This window comes from Carassius auratus, unplaced genomic scaffold, assembly GCF_003368295.1.
Source record: "Carassius auratus strain Wakin unplaced genomic scaffold, ASM336829v1 scaf_tig00215969, whole genome shotgun sequence".
NCBI lineage: Eukaryota > Metazoa > Chordata > Actinopteri > Cypriniformes > Cyprinidae > Carassius > Carassius auratus.
This window is the reverse complement of record NW_020528340.1, coordinates 1-20,711: the sequence shown is the minus strand read 5'-3', so window position 1 is coordinate 20,711 and position 20,711 is coordinate 1. Positions and strand designations below refer to the sequence as shown.

The following is a 20,711-nucleotide window of genomic DNA, read 5'->3' as shown; positions in this document are numbered from 1 at the left end:
TAAGCTGTTCTCTGCTAAGGCTGGTCAGAAGGAAGGAAGGGGTTTTGGCTTCGACCAGTGGTCTCTTAGCAATAACACAAATCCGTTCAACCAACATGCTGGTGTCCTTGTGGCATCTCTCTCTCTCTCTGTTTTTTTTTTTTTTTTTGGAAGAATAAAGGATTCAAGTTGTAGATGAACACACAATGAACCATGTTAGTTTTAGAGCTGCTACTGCTGAGAAACAGACAATAAATAGCAAATATGCTGTTATAATGATGATATTCAAAGGATGAATGTATCATTGAGCTTCTTATTTTACTTATAGGGTTCTGAACTTCACTGAATTGAGTGTTGACCTATGCATACTTGGGCACTATGAAAAGAGAGATTGGTGTAGATGATTTATTCAGAGCATATTTGTATATCAAAAGCACAAATTTTATATCAAAATAATACTTTTAATTTTTTTAATTTTGTTTAATGACATTTGAAACTATTAATGCAATAAGTTCTGTTTATTAACAATTTACAAAGGCATGATCAATTTCAGGAAAATGCGATCAACTTTATTTCTTTTTCATTCTCTCTGTACCATATGCAACCAATGCAATGACATTTTTACTGAAAATCTATAAAGGCAAAACTAAATGAAAGACAGCGGTCAGTTATATAAGAATTAGAAAGAAAAAGTGATTTTCGGATGTTTTAAACATTCCTGTAAAAACAGATGTGTGAATCAGAGAAAGACAGAAGAGCTACTGTATTATTACAGGAAAAGTGTACATTTCTGTGAAACAGTCCTGCATTTGGACATAGCCTCGAACCATTTGCCTCAACATAATTTCACATCAATGAAATGTGCATTGTTCTCAATTATACACACCCTTTAAGTATTTGGAAACATTATAAAATGAGTGTTATTTTACAAAGACAGAATAATTCACTGAAAGTGAGTTTTTATCACCTTCAATGAATTTAGACCATGCTTTCCCGGGAAAGCTATAAAAGACTTCCGTGTCAAACATCAATGCTACATCAGTCAGAGCATGAAATACGAAATAATTGATTTCATTTTATGAAATCAATATCTTGCATAATGGCACACGTCTTCTCATTGTGTAACCCTGGCAAATTTGTATTGTTAAAGAATATACCTATTCATTGAATTATTAGCTTAAAGTTAACAATGTAGCTTTTGTAATATATATTACCTGCAGCATGTGTGATAGAAAACAGTCCTAAACTGCAATAGGCTGATACTTTCCAAACACCATTATATCCCACTCACCTGGATGCACACTTCTACAACAATATGCTCCAGAGCTTGACATACAAATTATTTGATCACCAATTAAATATTGTGTTAAACTAATTTCCAGTTAACCCTTGTGCATTGTTCAAATTCACTACCCTATCGTTATGGTCTGGAATGAAAACATCCACTCAATTAAACTGCTGTAAAAATGTAATCAGATACATTTTTTTAATTTTTTTTTTTTGCATAAATCCATTAATCAACCTCAGTCCTGATCAAAACTACCAAATGTTTTTTTTTTTTTTTTTTTTTTTTTTTTATCCAAGACTTTTAACTCTTTAATTGCCAAGTTCATAAATGATGTCACTGATTTCGGGGGAAAAACAACAACAAACAAAAATGACTTTGTTTTCAAATAAAAAAGTAATTGTGGCTGAATTTTTTTTTTTTTTTTTTACTTTTATGACAGTCTTAGGCATGTCAAAGATTAGTAGCAACATTGGCTTTTGAATGCATTTTCAGTTTTTGTGCAGCATTAGATTTATTGTATTTTTTTATTTTTTTCAATTTGTTGTTGGTGGCTGTTTTTTGCCCCATTGACTTCCATTATAACGACATTTTTTTGATTGCAAAAGCCATGACACCAATATAATCATGCATTCTTGATTGTTTGTTGGTTTTCCCTTTTGGGAAGAGGTAACATTTGTTAATTTTTACAGTTGATACACTAGGTGGGACCATTAACCATTTAGATAGGCCCTGTGCAAAAAAAAAAAAAAGGCTTCGTTTCTGGCTTGAATATGGAGTTATATGGAGTATAAAAGCAAATTATAGTGTTTGTGTGTGTTTGAGATTCTTGATTGTTCGTGGTTTTCCCTTTTGGGAAGAGGTAACATTTGTTATTTTTACTGTTGATCACTAGGTGGGACCATTAACCCTTTATATAGGCTGTGCAAAAATGCTTCTGACTTGTATATGAAGCTATATGGAGTATAACAGCATATTATTGTGTGTGTGTGTGTGTGTGTGTGGAGAGAGACAGAGAGAGTGAGAGAGTCCTTTGCGCACTTACCTTGATGTATTTGAGAAAATCAAAATGTCACCTCAGCTCCTAGAACTTACATGGAGTAAACAAAAGTGTATTTGTGCACCTGCTGCCTTTAATTGGTGGTGATAAGTATAGACTTAAACGAAAGCAAAGTATGTGGATTTAAACACTTGCATGCCATCCTACTGGTCATTTAATGGTGAGAAGAGCAGCAAGCAACACGAGAAAGAGCTTGACTTGTACTGAAGTTTTAGAAATGATTATGCAGTTGACCCTCAGGAGCTGCAGCTTATTTGAAGTTAGTATTGCATTTTGGTTTATAAATCTGATGCATAAATCTGCATACATTATGTATCATAAATCTGATGCAAAGTAGATTTTTTTTTTTACAGGATTTTAAGGTTTTAAACTGGCTTTACCATCAAGAAAAAAAACAGGCATTTCACACATAGGCCATCCATACTTTTCACCATCAAAAGGCCAGCAGGTGCATAACACACTTCTTTTTTTTATTGTTTACTCCATATAGTTCTGAGAGCTGAGGTGCATATTTTGATTTTTTTCAGATACATCAAGGTAAGTGCACAAAAGGCCTATAATTTGCTGTTATACTCCATATAACTCCATATACAAGCCAGAAACTAAGCCTTTTTTTTTTTGCACAGGCCTATCTAACTGTAAAATTCAACCGTAAAAAACACATTCTACCTCTTCCAGGAAGGGAAAACCACAAATTGCAATCAAAAAATGTCGTTATAATGGAAGTCAATGGGACAAAAACAGCCACCAACAACAAATGAGGGAGAAAAAATAAGCCCAAGACTGTGATAAAAATAAAAAATCTTTTCAAACATCTGGTAGTTTTGATCAGGGAGGTTGATTTAAATAGATTTATGCAAAAAAAAAATACAAAACATAATTTTTTACAGCAGTTTAATTTAGTGGATGTTTTCATCCACAAAAATAACGAAAGGGTAGTGAATTTGCCCACAGTGTATTGTTAAGTTTTTGAACATTTTCAAAGCATTTTCCCAAAATATGTGTCAAAATAAGATTTGTCACCAAAAATCATTCGATTAGCTGAAACAACAGACAAAATTGTTCCCAAAATAAGACTCAACTTTACCCCTAACAACGCATAAGGGTTAATCTGTATTTCATACATCTTTGTTTAAATCTTATTTCTTGTTGTTTTCTCCAGTTGATTATTACCGCTTTGGTGACTATCAGGTCTTGCCAGTAGGTGGCAGTAGGACTGTCCTAATCATTCATTGAACCGATAGTTCATTTAATTGGTTAATAAAAAATTCTGATCGATTCAATTGGTTGTCTTCGTGAGGGAGTCAGATTAATTCAAGAACGCTGCTTACTCAGGAATGAAACCAGTGGCTTTGTAAATGAGTCACTGAGTCATCCGTTTAACCATTCGTTCAGATTCTTTAAGAGAACAAGTATTAGCCATGGAAACATCCAACGGGTTTTTTTTTTTTTTTTTTTTTTTTTTTTTACTGAATCATTCTTGAACGAAAAACACCTCTGTTGTGAAGCTTGGTGTTCTGCTAGGCTTTGTTTGGAATTATTTATTCAAATTGGCAGAGCTAAGGGGGGAACTGGGAATAATTAACACGTAATCTACTCAATATTGACTTAATGTTTATTGAACTGTTTCATAAAAGTGATATCAAAGAATTGTGGGCTGTAAAAGTAAAATAGTCCTAAAGCAATCCCCACCCTGCTTCATCTGTCTAGTCTAGTGCTTGTGTATACATGTAGTAGTTTCCTTCTGTATAGTCAACTAAATTAAGTAAGGGCTCTTATCAGCAACTATCAAGATTTCCACTCTGAAAAGACCCCCCAACTTTACTAACATGTTACATATGGCACACATGTTTGCTATTACAGCCATTTTCCTAAACCACACACTTCTGTGCTCTTGCAAATGAGAGGTTCACAGCCCCGCTTCGCCACCACTTGCCTCCGATTCGTAGACTCCCGTTGGCAAAAAGCTGGATGGGATGCATCACTACAGCCTGCGAATCCTTTTTATTTCCTCTCCATCTGATATACATTGGAGGTAATGGAACTTGCATAGATCAAGCAATGATATATTCCTGTAGAACTCTGGGAGGGAGCTTTGAGGTTGATTGCATGTTAATGATAGCTACTTTCTTTTTTTTCTATTCTTCTACTTGTATTTGTTTAATTAATATATGAGATGATTTACAACACAATATTAAATGCATTAATGATGAACATCTAGCTTTGTTCAGGTGATTTCATTCTAAGAAATAAAATATGCAGAACATCAAAATATCCCTGTCCAAGACAAAATGTAACGCTATGATTGTTGAAACTTTCCAGTTGCTTACAGCTTGGAGATGAGATGGGCCCCCTTGGCACCCTCCCTCTGGCAGTGTCTTTGCACACAAGTATCCGAGCTATCCTGTGCCAGCTCTTAAACACAATCCTCCAATGCTACTCTGGGTTTGGCACTGGCCTGGAATTGGGGACCAAAGCTAAATAACTCCAGACTCTCTAAGCATTTGAAGGGCAACATTTCTGGTGTACGGAGCAGGAATCGGGGGCCTGTGTTTTCCAACCAGACTGATAAGGCTACTAAAGACGTTTTGGAGGCGCTGTTTTGGTCGTGAAACAGAACGTGGCCAGCTAGTGGGAGAAAAAGCAATCCTTTTGTTAGTGAGAGGACAGAAGGATTTCTTGAGGCCTTTGGCTCTTTTGTAATCACATCCAGACTCTGTTTGATTATGATATGTAAGCTATCGCATCACTGAAATCCCTAAAGTGGCTTATGGTCTTATAGGTGACATTTGAGGTTGTGTTTGTCTGTGCGCTGTCAATGCACTGCTTATTTAATGTGGCGATATGATACATACCTAAGAGCAATGGTTTTGTTTAGAGTAGCATTTGGCCCCAGCAACCATAAAAGCCCTAAATTAATTAATATATATATATATATATATATATATATATATATATATATATATATATATATATATATATATATATATATATATATATAATTATTTTTACCTATAGTAATTGCACAGCTAAACAACTTGGCGGTTTGAGATAAACTCTTAAGCATCTCTTGTGTGCATTTTGTGTGAATATGTAATTCTAGAATTTCTATAAAATGATGTCTTTCAGCAAAAAAAAGCAACGAAATAACAAAACCGTCCCTTAGGCCTATTCTAAACCTACTGACATAAGTTTATGACTTTATTTAGAGGCAAGTATGAGTTTATGGATGTTGTTTTTGAAAGGATTCTACAGTGGTAGAAATCCCCCTTTAGAACAAACGTTCAATTCAGTGGAGCATCCGCATGTGATCTGGCCCCGCCACACAATACTGTCCCTTAGGGCATGTAAATAGCCGTCATTCAGTCATGTTCAAAATGACAGACAACACCGCGATGCACTGGGGTGAAATGTCATGACTCTGTCAACCCTGTCCCAGCAAGACACCGTGTTAGTCACATGACCTCGGAAGGTTCACTTATGTTTAACTGGATTGCTGTGTCGTTGTATTAATCATTCAAACAGGATGCTGTTACATGCTTTACATGGATCTACTGAAGGGACCTATTGTACTTGAACACACTGTCAAATGTACAATATTTACAGATGTTTTAGTTATAGGTGATCATAGAATTGTGAGCTTTTGTTGTTGTGTTCTGTTACATGAAATAGTATGACACAGCAATCAGTGATGTCAGTTCATTTATTTATTTATCATTCAAGAAATTTAAACAGTTTTCCTTTTTGATAGTAAAATTGTATGCCATTCTTCTCAGGTATTTCTCATATGCTGTGTGGCAAGAAGCGAGGACAGTTTTGTGAGCTCAGAGAGGACGTTTGGCGGCGAGCATCTTTTAGCACCCTGCCCAGATGGCGCATGACGATCGGATGTGGGGGAGCCACCAATAAATATATTTCCACATTTAAACTACGGAAGAGGAAAGGAGTGTCGATCAAAGAGCCAGATCTCCGAGACAGGTACCAATTACTCTCCAGATCAGATATTTACGATGAAGCTATTCCTGCCTTTGTGTGCCTTTCATATTGCAGACAGTTTAAGGAAAGGCTGTCTTTGATCAGACTGATAAGCCATGTTGTATGCCAACACACGCATGCACGTTCTACAACGCTGTGGCACACACACACTAACGCATGCTAAAATGCACTCAGTGCCACATGTGCAGCCAATTAGCAGTGGAGTGTTTATGGGGGATCCAGATGAGTTTCAAACAGGGCATGCTGCTCGGCAGACTTTGATGGCTTACAGCTTTAACCTGCTCTCATCACACTGTTAGAGCAGGAATGGATGGAAATGTTGTTGAAACGTTTGCTTTGGTTTAAGGGTCTTTAGAGACGGCGTGGGCTGAGCAGGCTGGAACCGCTGCCGCATGCCAACTCCTGGAGTCATGCATTTTCGACACGGAGCTTGATGTGGAATATTTCAGGAAAAAAGTTACTTTTTGTTTACCATTGAAGAATTTTTCAAACATTTCACCCTGGATCGCTGTTCTCAAAACAATAGCACCTGTCTATCTAGTAGAACAAGCTTAGTAGAGTCATAAAGTCAGTAGCTCTAGTGATTGATTCAATATCCACTGCAATCCTCTTTTCTTTTTTTTTCTTTTTTTTGACAGAGCTTAACACATTGTTCGCATCTCCATTTTGCCTCTTAACCTCCCCTTCCCCATAATGTAGCTGATGATTGCTCCTACAGGACACAGGGATTTCAATCCAGCATGGTGGGAGTCAGATTAAAGGACAATAGCCTAATGCAGACAGACATCTGAAAGATTTTCAGAGTTTCTCAATTTCCACCGCACCTATTCTGGGCCCTTTTATCAGATTGAGTCTGATTTATTTATTTGTTTTTAAATGATGGCTGACACATAGCATCAAGGCATTTTCTTGTCATAGATCTTGCACATCTGTTCTATATTGCACCACGCTGCAGTTGTTGTTGTTCTCCTGACAGATTAAATGCTGATTTGAGAGCTCATTTCTTGGAGTGGACATGCTAATCTGATGGAGGATGATGGGTTATGGGGTCATGGAGTGCACAGGTGGGTCAGATGTGCAGTTTTGCATCCTGGTATGACCTGCAAATTCTTCCAAGAGGAGAGTCTGAGTCAAAGAGTCGCGCAAAACTAGAGCCAATATGTTTTCCATGCAAAACTGTTTACTATAGAGTAAATCATGCACAGTCAAGACAGCCAGCATATTCCATCCAGCTTCACCTCAACAGAAGAATAGAACAGCACATTAATATGATATGCACATATTTTATGTATTGTGTGTGTTTGATGCCCAGGAGATCTCATTTGGTGGCTTCTCCACTGATCCCGACTGCTCTGTTGGTTATCAGAGACCGGTTCGTCTTCTTCAGATCAGTCCTTCCAAAATGGACTTTGAAGTTAGTGTCCCGTAAGGAGACTTTGGTCTCAGGGCGGCTGAGCTCTGGGATGTGCTGGACTTGAATGGAATAAGAGACAGCACTGGTAATAAGACTTAAAGTTTAAATTTGATTTGATAAAAATTAAAGAAAAATAAGATTTTTTTTTTTAAAGAAAGAAAGAAATATTCTGGGTTCTCAATTCTCCTTTTTGACATAATGTTGATATCACAAAAAATGTGGTAGAGATACTTACAAGAGAAGTGAATAGGGCAGCATTGTAGGGTTTATAATTAAATCGAAATTTACACAGAAAATAACCACTTAAAATCACATTAACTTTCATATTGTTTATATCTTGTCTTTAATATTTCAGTGGCAAGCTTTTTAAAATCTTATCTATAATCCAATTTTTTCGAGAAGTGTCAACTAAATTTTTGATGATCATTATATTTGAACTTCAGTAGTATTGAACCTAGAACCTACCCCTTTCTGTCATGACCCACTCTATGATATGATGGTTGAAAACTGAGAAGATTTTTCTGGCGTCATATAGTGAGTACCCAGGGAGTAAAGTTAGAGGACGAGTAAGCCTATCGGGCCGGTATGCACTCTGAGGGGCAGCCGTGGCACTGTGCCATGGGTTCAAACACGCAGGGTAAATATTTGCTTCTCTTTGGTAGGCCGGCTTCACGGAGGTCATTCGTCTGGGATTCCCTTGGCATCTGCCACTCTTTGTTGTTACAGTTGGCATTTTTGGCACAGGAAAGGTGGTGGGGCTACAAAACGGTCACCTGGAGAACAGAAAGAGAGACTTAGGAGCAGAGCGGAAGCATCAGAGCTGGCATTCATACAACTGTTCCATTTGAAATTCAAGCGCAGCCCGTAAAAATGCAGGAAATGGAGAAGAATGCATTTTGTCACTATAGGTCACCTCTCTCTTGTTTGTCGAAGCCTTTTATGTGGAAACACGTCAAAGAGGGTTTCAAAGTGAGTCACTCTTTCTCGTGTTGCAACTATAAAACCAACGTAATCCATCTCTTATCAAAGCGATTTCACCCGTATCACTACAATGAATTCATTTATTCTTCCCTATCACATATGATATCCACTCATAAAAGGAAAATGCCTTCCCACCCACTTCTGGTCGTCTTCATGCGATCATCTTATGGTGTGCTCTATCAGCCTGTAGATGGTGCTGTGTTCCACCGATCTCCTTCTCATCCTTCTATCATCTCTCTACAATGAGTCCATTGTTTTCATATCCTGTCTTACCTCCTTTGCCCAAGATTCCCCACCGTTCACTGTTTCGACTGCTCACTCTCTCTCTCTCCCCCCTTTCTCACTCTCCCACTCTGTTTGACTATATTACTAGATTTGTCCCCCTTCACAATCCAAGCTACATTTTGTCAGTCTTTTTAAACCCACCCAGCCAGGGCAGGCCCTGATTATGCCATCCGCGTGCTTTCGTGGGCATTTTGAGGAGGAGGAGAAAGATGGCGTAAAACTCAAGTGCAGAGGAGGTGGGAAGGGAGGAGGAAAAAGCACATATACACAAACACACAATTCCCAAAGCACTCTTGGGGATTGGCAAGGGCCAAGAAATCTCTCTTCCCTGGAACACCTAATCCTTGGGTCGGGGCCAAGGACCACAATCTCTGTGCACAACTGACACCGGCCACCAGAGACACTTTAGGGTTTTTTAGGCGTGTCCTGTTCTCTCTCAGCTCACCGCAGCCAGAGCATGAAGCATGGGAGAAAGACTCGGCAGCCCAAAGAAAATAAATGATGTGGGGAAATACAATTCTGAAGCTTTTCATAGGTGCTCACAGCCATTTTTCAATGAGAAAATCACAGTGTACGTTGTCAGTATGTGTGTGTGTTTGAAGGGAAAAACTTGACAGAGAATGTGAAACGACAGTATGGAACAAGCCTTTAGGGAACTCAAGTGCTGATTTAGGGAACTTGATTGTTTCGTGTAATTTATAGGCTTCTCGATTTCCGATGAATCCTTAGGTTATATATGAAAATGGGAACTGTTAGATTTGTTAAAGACAAATGCTGGAACGATTTACATTAATCACTCAAGGTTCTCGAGTTGATCACAATTTCAAATATTTAATCTTGCGCATTTGGTTTTTATGAAGTAACATTTCCGCCGCTATGAAAATGTATCCTCTACAAATCATGGCTGTAACCGAAATGGTAAATGGACACCACTGAGCTAAAAATGTTGCACAAAAATCATTTGTGGATGCTTCATGTTGGCTTTCATTCTTTCAACGCACGTCTGCTCAAATAACAAATATAGTGAGTGACATGTTGCAGGTACCTTGCTGTCTGAGCATTTACACTCTAATGATGCAAGTTTGTGGAACTGGTTGGCATAAGGCATGTAAATCTTCAACAGCTGTTGCATCTTGAATAGCGTTGTGTGTTTACGTAAGGTTAAATGCCACACTTCCCCTGGTTTTAAAAATGTAAACGTCGGACATGGCCAATTAGAAGCAGGAAAAGCAGGAAATGGCAGGTGTGTACCTCTGACCTCACAGCGGTCATTATTTTGTAGGCACCATTTTAAGTGTTATGTAAATTGATGTATTTATTTTTTTGTTAAAATTCTTTCTGATGTGCAATGACCCTGTACAGAAACACTGACTTAACCAGTGAGTTACGGGGCGGGACTATCTGCTTGTCCAATGAAAGGCAGGTAGGCGGAGTTAGACACAAACAAAATACTTTCTTGCATTTACATATTTTGTTGGTAAAAATAAAAGTACAGACTGGCAAAAAAAAAAAAAGGAATATTATTATGAGCGAAAAAGAATGTAAAGTATAGTTAATTTTTAAGCATTTTTAAAAAATGCCTAGGATAAAGGTTAAACTGAAAATAAATTTTTAGGATGTTTCTCTTAAGTCCTTTTTACTTTTACTGTTCATGGTCATATTTCACTTGGTTTGGGGAGGTCCCAAACTAACAACAATTTGACAAAAAAAGCTGATCAATGCTGTTTTTTAGCTGATGTAACCACTGTAGAATAAACAGTGACAGTGCTGACCTCTCATACACACACACACATACACACACACTGCTGATCCCTGGGTTGGGGTTTGAGATGCTGTGTGTCTTCTTGACACTCAAGAATACACACTTGATGGTTCTCCTGTAGTTCACACTGTAATCCTGTTCAACAACACATCACACCATATTAATCGAAAGCTGACAAACGGCCAGAACAATGTTCATCTACATGGTAAACTTCAAAATGAATAAAACTGAATGAGAAAAACAGTGCTCGTGGCTATGGGCAATTAGCTATGACATGTTTGCCCACGTTTTGATTGATATTTACATTATAATATTCTAATTGTCTGTTCATGCATACTTATTTATGTTACTAAATGAGAGGGCCTTATTGTGTTCAGCTTAAAAATCATTTGCATACATTATAATGTCACTAAGCAAATTATGTGCAGGCAGCTGAACATATGCCTTGTTCTGACAGTGTCGGCGTTGTCAGAATGTGCACAGACAATCTGTGATATTAGTAAAGAACAGTCTTCATTTGATTTCCTGGATATCCTGTTTTGTTTGTCTTGCTCTCCACAGGAAAACTGGTCAGTGTTAAACACAGGATGATCGAGTCGGTTTGTGTGTGGATCACCCAAGTTCAATCCACAGTCCCAAACAGGTAATTCTATCAAACAGGTGTCACGTTGTTTGATGTTTTATTTTATTTTTGCACACAATAGTCTACCAGATATATAGTTTTTTAAATATGACAATACAATCAATTGCTAACAAGCAATAAAACAAGGTGCTTTTCAGAATGATGATAAATTGATAGAGAGTGTTAATATCTTCAGAGGTTGATTTATGTAACCCTCATTGGCTTAAATAGAGAAACAAAATATGATGGATATATTTGATGCACAAACTGTGGCACAACTTCAAGTCTTTTTAAATAATTAATATACTTCAATTCAAAGGGTAAAAAGGCAGCATCATGATGAGGAAATACTTTCCCTGTTGAATGGTGACCTGCATTTAAAAATACAATTTAAAAGTAACTTAAAAAAAAAAAAAAACACGCCTAGGGCACAAGTGGCAGACGTTTTGTAGATCGGTTGAGTGTGATATGGCAATAGCATTTCTCAGAGTTTGTTGGAATAATATCCCATTAATGAGCTTTTCATTCAAGGCCACAGGAAAAGTCCATTTTAGTTTGTGATGCATAAGGGCCATTTCCTCAAACAGATGCTGGGGTTACGAGGGGTTGAGTTGAAGGCCATCAATGTTTTGATAGAAGAAAAGGCTTAAGGAGACTGAACCACTACTGTCACTTCCTCTTCGGGTAAATAAAGTACTTCGACTTGTTTTCTCACAATTCCTTTCCACCTAAAAAAGCCAGCTCACCAGACTGGCAAACCCTGCGATTCACCAGCTATCACTTGCCAGCAGACTCTAAACTCCCCCACACACACAGACAGAAACACGCAGTCACATGCAGGGAGCTGTGGGGGGACATGCCAGGTACCGTTAGATCAGGGCGCTCCCAGCAGGCCTGTCATCTGGGTAAGGTAATCTGCCACGGACCTGACTGCTCACTTCAGCTGCTCAGTGCTGACCAAACGCTTCCTATTACAGCAACAAATACCTCCACCCCTGGGGAGACACAGTCGTCTGGGACAAAATTCACTCCCATCATCCTCTTAGGCCTATTTAATTGCCTCTTGCCGTATTTAACTTCCTGCAAAGTTTTAAGTACACTTGAACTAATTGTAGAGTCTAATGCAATTACAGAAATATTTGCACATTCCTCAGAGTTTACCTTACCTTGAGATTCTTTAAAATATAGCTTCAGGCTTTGTGTAGCTTAAACACATGCAAACACAAAATATATATTTTTGAAAGGCATTAATGCTTTTAATCAGCAAATAAGTGGCTTGAAACACCCTCGAACCTCTGAACTTTCCATTAATCAAAGAATTCTATAAAAAAAGGTATCACAGTTTAGGGTTAGACAAAAATATTAAGCAGTAAAAACTGTAACGCTTATAAAAATAAGAAATGTTTCTTGAGCCCCAAGTCAGGATATTAAAATTTCTTAAGGAACATGTGACGCTGAAGACTTGAGTATTAAATATGCTGTATTAAAATGGATAAGTTTAATTAATAGTTAAATTGTAATAATATTTTACAATTGTACTGTAATGTTTGATCAAATATATGTTTTATTTGATTTTTATAACATTTATTTTACAAACAAACAAGCAGCATACAACAGTATTGCAGATGGAATACGGGAAGTGGGATTTGAATAAAATAAACTAAAATATGAGTCGTTTTATATTTCAGTTAATTACTCAACACATTATATCACTGAATCTATTTATAGCCACATTAATCACATAATGAGTGTCAAACCAGCTCTGTTAGATGTGATTCACATGTATTCTTAACACCCCTGAGAGTGATGCTGATTCAGCAGGGGTTTTGTGTGCGTTTGATGAATCTCTCAGTGGTCCAACGCTCTCTGTGGTCCACCTTCTCTAATAAAAACAACATCAATGAGGACTATCATGCTTTCCTCCCCTCTCTGTTAAGATATCATCACTCCCTTATGAAATTTCAAAGAAGTTATTAAAAATTGATAAACCTTCTTAACGCAGTAAGAATATCTGCTCTATTAACAAGCGTAGCAGCATAGCAGGATTAGTCAATACATTTACATGCTTTTGTTTATATGTTGCCTGAAACCTGAATGTGATGAGAATCTGACATGGACCACCCTATTTCATCAAAACTTGCCATTTACATGAGAGCGAGGTGCCGTTTTTCATGCGGTGATTCTAGAGGACAGATGCCATAGTGTGTGTGCTAAAAGAGGGATAATTCAGAATTTTAAACAGGGGCCAGTGTATGCTTCAGGCTGCATTTGAATTTATGCAGATTGCTGTCAGAACGATATTACTCATATTTGAATGTGTTTTTCAAGGGGCCTATTCACGTCATATGTGTACATGTCTTATTAGGTAGCAGTGCAACCTGAAAGGTTAGCGCGTAGCGTTAGAAATGAATTGCACAAGGCTACCGGGCTTTTATCTTTTAACACGGTGCGAAGGCATCAAGTAGAATCTAGTGAGTCAGTGACCCGTAAGAACTCTGATATTATGGGGGAGGTTAGATTTATGGTAATGCTTTACAGATCCATTAGCATTGGGGGAGATATCACTACTAATGACAGGAAGAACTAAAATATATCTGTGGGCTTAAAACTTGTAACACTGCATTTTGTACTCGACCCTGCTATAATACTTCAAGCACAATTCCCACCCACATGTTCCTTGGCAGCCTATAATTTTCACGTGTTGACAAATTATTCAATAAAATGTACAATTTAATAAAATAATAATAATAATAATAATAATAATAACAATCAGTAAATAAACTGACCTTAAAACTGCCATCTAATCACAGTAAAACCTTGTGTGCTAAAATGACATTTGAAAATCTTTCTAAAATCTAAATTTCTTCCACTTTTTATGTAAACAAGTTTGCCTCAGACAGACAACTTATATCTGGTGCCATTTATGTGTGCATGATTTCCCACTGGCATAAATTATCATGTATTATGGAACATCAAAAACCTGCCAATCGCCTCTAATCGTTTCTACCAAGTTGACAGCACTAATGTAAACATAAGAAAGGGTACTTTTTTTAAGGTCCTGGGACACAGTCTTCAGGATGAAGCATGTCTGGTGTAATCTAGATAAAAAAAAAACAGCATGTAAATTTGATGACTTTTAGGGGTTTTTAAGGCAACTTGTGACTATACAAACACAAATCAAGGGAGAACATTTGTTTCTCGTTCCCATGAGGCCGGTGTCTCTCAGTCCCTAATCAGACAGGTTTCGACAAACGCAGTTCCTTTGTTGATAATGTCGGGTAATTAACGCAAATGACTGAGTCTCTGCTCGCAGATCTTACAGGACTGGCCCCTGGTGCGATTGTAATCATTCCTAATAGTGAAATGAAGGCCTATGCTTGTTCATGTGTTTTTCATCAGTGCATGATGAGCTACCTTTAAGGCCCAAGATTGGATGCAGTAATTTGGCATAATAAGGCTGTAACTTTGTGGTAAAGGTTTGCGAGAGCAGTGACTTTTCTTTGAGGGAACCACAGCTTACCTCAGCAGAGGCAGTTGTGGTTGTGTAATCAAGCACTAAGAACAATGAGAATCATATTTTTCTACTGTAGTCTACAACTGCCTGAAATCATTTCATAGAGATTTGTTGATATACAATACCCCCCCCCCCCCCCCCCCCGTACTGTTGTATTATTTACAAGTAACTTTTCTACTAGATATTGTATTATCAGGGACACCATGCACTTTTATAGATGACATAATACATGACCAAAGTTTATAATATATATTATATTTACCTTTTCTTTAAACAAAAGCACACTTTACATTAAAGGTTTCATTATTTAACATTAATATTTTGACTAACATTAAATAGTCTCGGGTAGCCAGACCTTCATTGGCCAAGGCCCGTCCATGAGGCCGTTTGACTGTCATGTCAAACAACCAATCACAGTTTGTTTCGTTTCGTCCATCATCACGTTTCGAGGAGTGGAAATGTCGACATAGTAACATATAGGTGTGTAAAACTCTTGGACGTATTTTAAAGATTCTATGCCGCGAACTTTAAATAGTTCAAATACTTTTGAAAATCCAGCATTTAGTTGATTTAGTTGTAAACACTAGGCTTTCTTCTTTCGTGAGGGAGTTTGGTGCCACGGTATTTTTGTTTCCAGGTGGAACATTAAACAATGCGACAGACGCGTCTCGTGGCAATCCTGACTAAACAGGTTGAGACTAAACATTAACTAACAATGAGCAGTATGTTTGTTACAGTATTTATTCATATTTGTTAATGTTAGTTAATAAAATCCATGAGGTAATAATAGCAGATACAAATTTTGATTTCAATAGTGTATTAGTAAATGTTGTAATTTATTATCTAATAGTATTTTTCATGGCAACTTCATGTTACTAAAGTAGTTAACTAATGTTACTAATGGAACTTTATTGTAAAGTGTTGCCCAATGACAAACTAAACCAGCACATGCTAAATTTGATCAAATATTTAGATTTTTATCAATATCCGATTTAATTAACAATCTGAGGGGCTCGACTGGACATGATACTGATTCTGTTTGTACGAGCTGAAGTTTTTTCAACCTTGGTCTCCTTCGGTTTTGTTCGTTTACATGAGACTGAACTTTTGTTTCCCTCTTTGACTTTGTGCGTTTTGCACAACATTCTTAACCAGATGTTTAAAAATAATCTAACCTCTGATTAGAGTCACCTCTTCCCTTTTAATTTCCCCATGAAACTATGAGAGAGGGAACTAAGGTTGAGCCAAGAGTGGCCTGTCGCAATCCAGTCGGCCGAACGATGTACCTGGCAAAGTCTGAGCGCAGAGATCTGGGTAGTGAATCATGCTGATAATGCAGTTGGGTTTTCGTGGAGGCTGAACCTTAACTGGAAATGCTGTCTTTGAGTTTCTCAATACAGAAACACACAAGTAGCAGTTTCACCTCTATCTGTTTCTCCTTTTACCTCATTTGAGGACAGCGGTGAAGAAAGTACAAGGATTGCAAAAAGAAAAACTAGAGGGAGGGTTAGGGAGGGTTGCTTAAGAAACTGTCTCAGAAAGACATGATACCTGTGGTTTAGATAACATGCCTGTTAGTATTTGAAAGTAAAATGGGAAAATGAAGGGAAATCAACAACAGAATGTTGATTAACGAGCAGATATTTAACACTTGGTGGAATTTAGAGACACTGGCGGTGTGCTTTGAGTTGTAGAGTTAACGGACCAAGCATACAGTATGTGGCGTTTTTACTTCATTTTGATCATGAAAAGAACAAGTGCAAATCCCCTTCAAGACTCATTTAATGCTAATCAATTTTAGGGTTTCAAGAGAATGGGTAAATTTACAAAGTTATTTAGACCAAGGGGTTTTCAAACTGGGGGCTCTGGGGGTTGCTGGAGGGTCTGTGGAATCTTTTTTCCCCCATATTTGAGGGCTGTCAAAAAACTATTTATACATATATAATATGCTATATTATATTCTTTACATTCAGCTTTATAATTTAAAGTTGGTCACTTGAAAGGGTGTCTTGGTATCCAAAAGCACAGTAAACACAGTATACTCCTACATGAAAACATTTAAGCCTGCAAAATGCGGCACAAAACAGAGGTTGGCAATCAATCAAGACACATTAACTGAAAATAGGCCTTAACTGGTCTTAGGAGTCGAATTAGATAATTTCATAATGGAAGAAATGAGAAGTGCTGCCGTTACAAGTTTGATTCATTTGAATTATTTGCACAGACCATCTGCAGTAATCTCACAGATCTGTAACTTATCCCAACATGTGACTCCACATTCTAGCTCTGCCACACTCCAGCTGGTGAACTTCTTTTGACTGGTTTAGATGAAAATATGGGCCACCGTGCTGTAAGTCAGCTATGCTGTTTTATCTTAGCGTGTGGAAGAGGATGTGTGTAATCAAATTTTAAATGAAATTTTGCATGTACATTTTCAAGTGTGAAAAGTCCGGCTCTTTGACACATGGCGTCTTTGAGGCGCTAGCTGACTTTTCCCCTTTTCTCAGAAATACTTGAGATGTGAGGTTTGAGTGACAGGAAGGCGAGAGGTGATCACTCAGGCAGGAAGTATGGAGTGAAACCGCTCTCTCATTGATGGCGGTTCAAAACCCAAACGGCAGACTTTTAAGCATTCTCTACAGATTCATATATTCACAGTATTATTTATTCTTGTTTTTATACTTCTGTGAGAGTGATTGTGTATTGTTCATAAAGGTCAGTCTCACTGCTGTGTGTCGATGTTGCGTTTGTACAAATCTTTATTTTAGCCTCAATCAGAGTGTGATTATTTCCATAAGAGAATACATTTGTGGATAGGTATTGCTCAACATGAGCAGGTGGAGTCTAGCCAGAGGCACGCTGCCACGCTGACCCCCAGTAGGGATTAACATTGCACCTGCTCTACAGGAAATGGAGGGGGAGGATTTAAAATGGGAATGGGGGGAGAAGAGGCAAGCACCTGTGGACGTGGGTGACTCCGGAAGCAAAGGGAAACCCTTAGGATTAGACTCCATCTGCTCCTGGTTAAACTCCGCTCTTGCTGGAACCGCTACTAACTTTGTCTTTGACTTCCAGCTTTGTTGAGAGGAGTCATGAGGAACTTTGGTGTGATTCACTCACCCCACCACCACTCTTATATTTGCATGCACATTTCAAATAATGCAATAGAATATTATTTATTGAACATGCAGTATAGTATGTTTGAAATTAATACATAACTCTACATTAAGTAGTCAAAAGAGTATTTCGAGAGTGATTTCTTTTTACAAAAAACATTCAACCTGTTAATCAATTTATACCAACCAAAATGTAGTATAATAATAATAATAATAATAATAATAATAATAATAATAATAAATAATGCCTACATTTTTATGCTGATTTAAAAAGCTCAAGGTCACTTTAATAATCATACATTCAATTAACCAACATCAACAATGACGACGATTAAATAATAATATACATTAAAAATACAATCATATAAAACAATAAATAAAAACAAACTTATCTTTGTTTTAGAATTGCTGCCCTTCCTTTTAATTTTAGTAAAAAGTTTTAGTAATTTTTTTTTTTTTTTTTGTATTTAATTTTTTTTAAAGATGTCTATATAGTTTTTATTTTGTCTTAGTCTTAATTAATTTAGTATTAAAACTTTCTTTTATTTCAGCCATTTGCAAGGCAACATTGAATTTAAATCTTTTTATGTTTCTGTATTTTATTTCAAGTAATGTTTGTCATAAAATAAACCATTAAAAAAAATTACTTGAAATAAAATCCTGCCATTTCATCTATTCATATTTATTCATATCATCTAGATATGAAATTGCTTACTGTGATGCATCCTTGTCATTTATAATATTTCCAAATTCCAACAGCAAGGACATCTCTGGATTGAAATTTCGCTCATAAAATGATGGATCGGAGTCATCAACAGAGACTGTTGTTCTCTCTCGCATATTTGGAGCATCGCCTGTTCCTAACTATTCCAAGTTGGACAGTTTAATGATGCTGTTACTCTTCAGTTGGATCCGAGTCTCATGGCCCAGTGCGAGTCCCAGCACGGCATTGTGGGTGTTGTCCCATTCTGCAAACATCAATTCAGCACTTTATACATTCCACAAAAATTTCTAAACCAGCACACAATTACAGATTTGGAAATAGTTCTATTTTCCATCTCCTCCATTTGTAGCTGGATTCCTCGCAAAGCTCTTACAGAACACGTCTGGGTTCCGTCCAGTTTGGATATCTGGCGTATCAGATGTCTCCTGCACATGTATCGCTCTTGTATAATCAAAGTCTGAAGCTGATAAAGGTAAAACGCGATACACTTTTGGGCTGTGACCTGTCGGTCTTCACAGATACGGACTGGGTGTGCGCCATTTCCATCGCTCAGTGGGTTGTCTCGCTTTAGCCAAAGCAGTTGTAAAACCAAAGGAGTGTGCTAATCAAATGAGCCTGAACAGGGGCCTGATAAAAACAACTTTTGCCAGGGAGAAAACAGAGCCTTGGTTTAAGCTCACATAAACTAATGTAGGCCTTGCAATCTTACGCTCCAGGATTTTCGACTTCTCGCTGCTACCCTTGGCAGACCGCATCACTCGCGTTCACATAGGCAAAGGACCTCCGAAAGAGCACCAGAAATGTCTGCCAAACTGCTCACAGCTCAGTTTAGGAAAACAGTCCAAAACTGCACTGAAACTCATTTCTTCCCACTGGGCTGTTAGTCAGGACCTGAATTATGTCAACTTTTCGGGAGAAAATAAAAATAAAAATCGCTGCAAATTTTGCCTCTTATGTCTCTGGCCAACATTTTACTCGAACTTCATGTATTTTCATAGAACTTGAGTTTGGGGCCTGCAGCCTCCTTCCAGTCAGAACCGTGACTCTTGTAAACAAAGTGAACGGGGATTCAGTCTTGAAATATGTGACAGACTCCCGCTTGAGTTTGCTATATTAGCGCGCTTACTGTTAGCATAACAAACAAAAGTGTTTGTTTGCCATCGTAACGCAGTCCGTTGAAATCGAAGGAAAATGTGTGAGTAATTCACAGAGGCTTTGGAAAGTTCACACGGCTAAACATGATCTATTTTCTGATAATGAGTAGATGAAGATGTTTGTTTTCCGGAACAATTGAACAGACTCACCCGCTCCGTCTGTGTGTTTGACACTCGGCATGGAATATGTAGCCTCTCTTTCTTTTTAACCATTTCGCCAGTTGCAGCGTGGGCTTTTAAGATTCCCAAGTATTCCCTCCAGAATTCATTAATCATTTAATCCCGGTATCGGCGCCTCTCCTGTACGAACATCTTGCTTTAGGTACTTTTATTCCTTGTAATAAAACTTTAATGTGGTATCCTCTATATATTCAAGTTCAGGCATCAATATTTCCTTCTTTAAATACTTAATGCACACCCTGCTTCATATCTTTCAACTTTTAAACATGAAGAGCGCAAAAGTCTGAGGCTCAGATGTCTAACTCACTGAAATACTTTCATGCTAAAGATCAGATATTGAGTATAATCATATGTATAATCACATATCTGCTGCAAAAATAGCCGCTTCACCTGCAGGCTGAGGATCTGCTGGTTCTGGAGGTATTTGGCAGCATGTTTGCGGATGTGGCCTTTGGCATTTAGCATGATGTTCTTATACAGTAGGTTTGCTGTGAAGATAGTCCATCATTCAAGAGCACAAAGGGCCCTGCAGGGATTCAGCCCTAGCAAGCTCGCAAATCCATTTATGCAAGTGAGAACAGTCTTAATGTGGGCTTGTTGATTTATTTTTTATTAATTTTTTTTCTGCAGTGTATAAAA

At 37.6% G+C, this 20,711-nt stretch overlaps 1 long non-coding RNA gene across 3 annotated transcripts; it reads right to left on the bottom strand.

Moving 5' to 3' along the window:
• Window positions 1–6,032: 6,032 nt before the first annotated feature.
• LOC113096522 (uncharacterized) lies at window positions 6,033–9,701 on the bottom strand. 3 transcript variants are annotated; one of them, XR_003288535.1, is made up of 4 exons: window positions 8,851–9,701; window positions 8,648–8,729; window positions 8,200–8,507; window positions 6,033–7,793 (listed from the first exon to the last, which is right to left on the bottom strand). It is a non-coding gene; the product is annotated as an uncharacterized LOC113096522 (long non-coding RNA). The 3 variants fall into 3 exon arrangements; XR_003288533.1 differs by lacking the exon at window positions 8,648–8,729 and having other exon boundaries at window positions 8,851–9,693; XR_003288534.1 differs by lacking the exon at window positions 8,648–8,729 and having other exon boundaries at window positions 8,855–9,691.
• Between the last annotated feature and the right edge of the window lie 11,010 nt (window positions 9,702–20,711).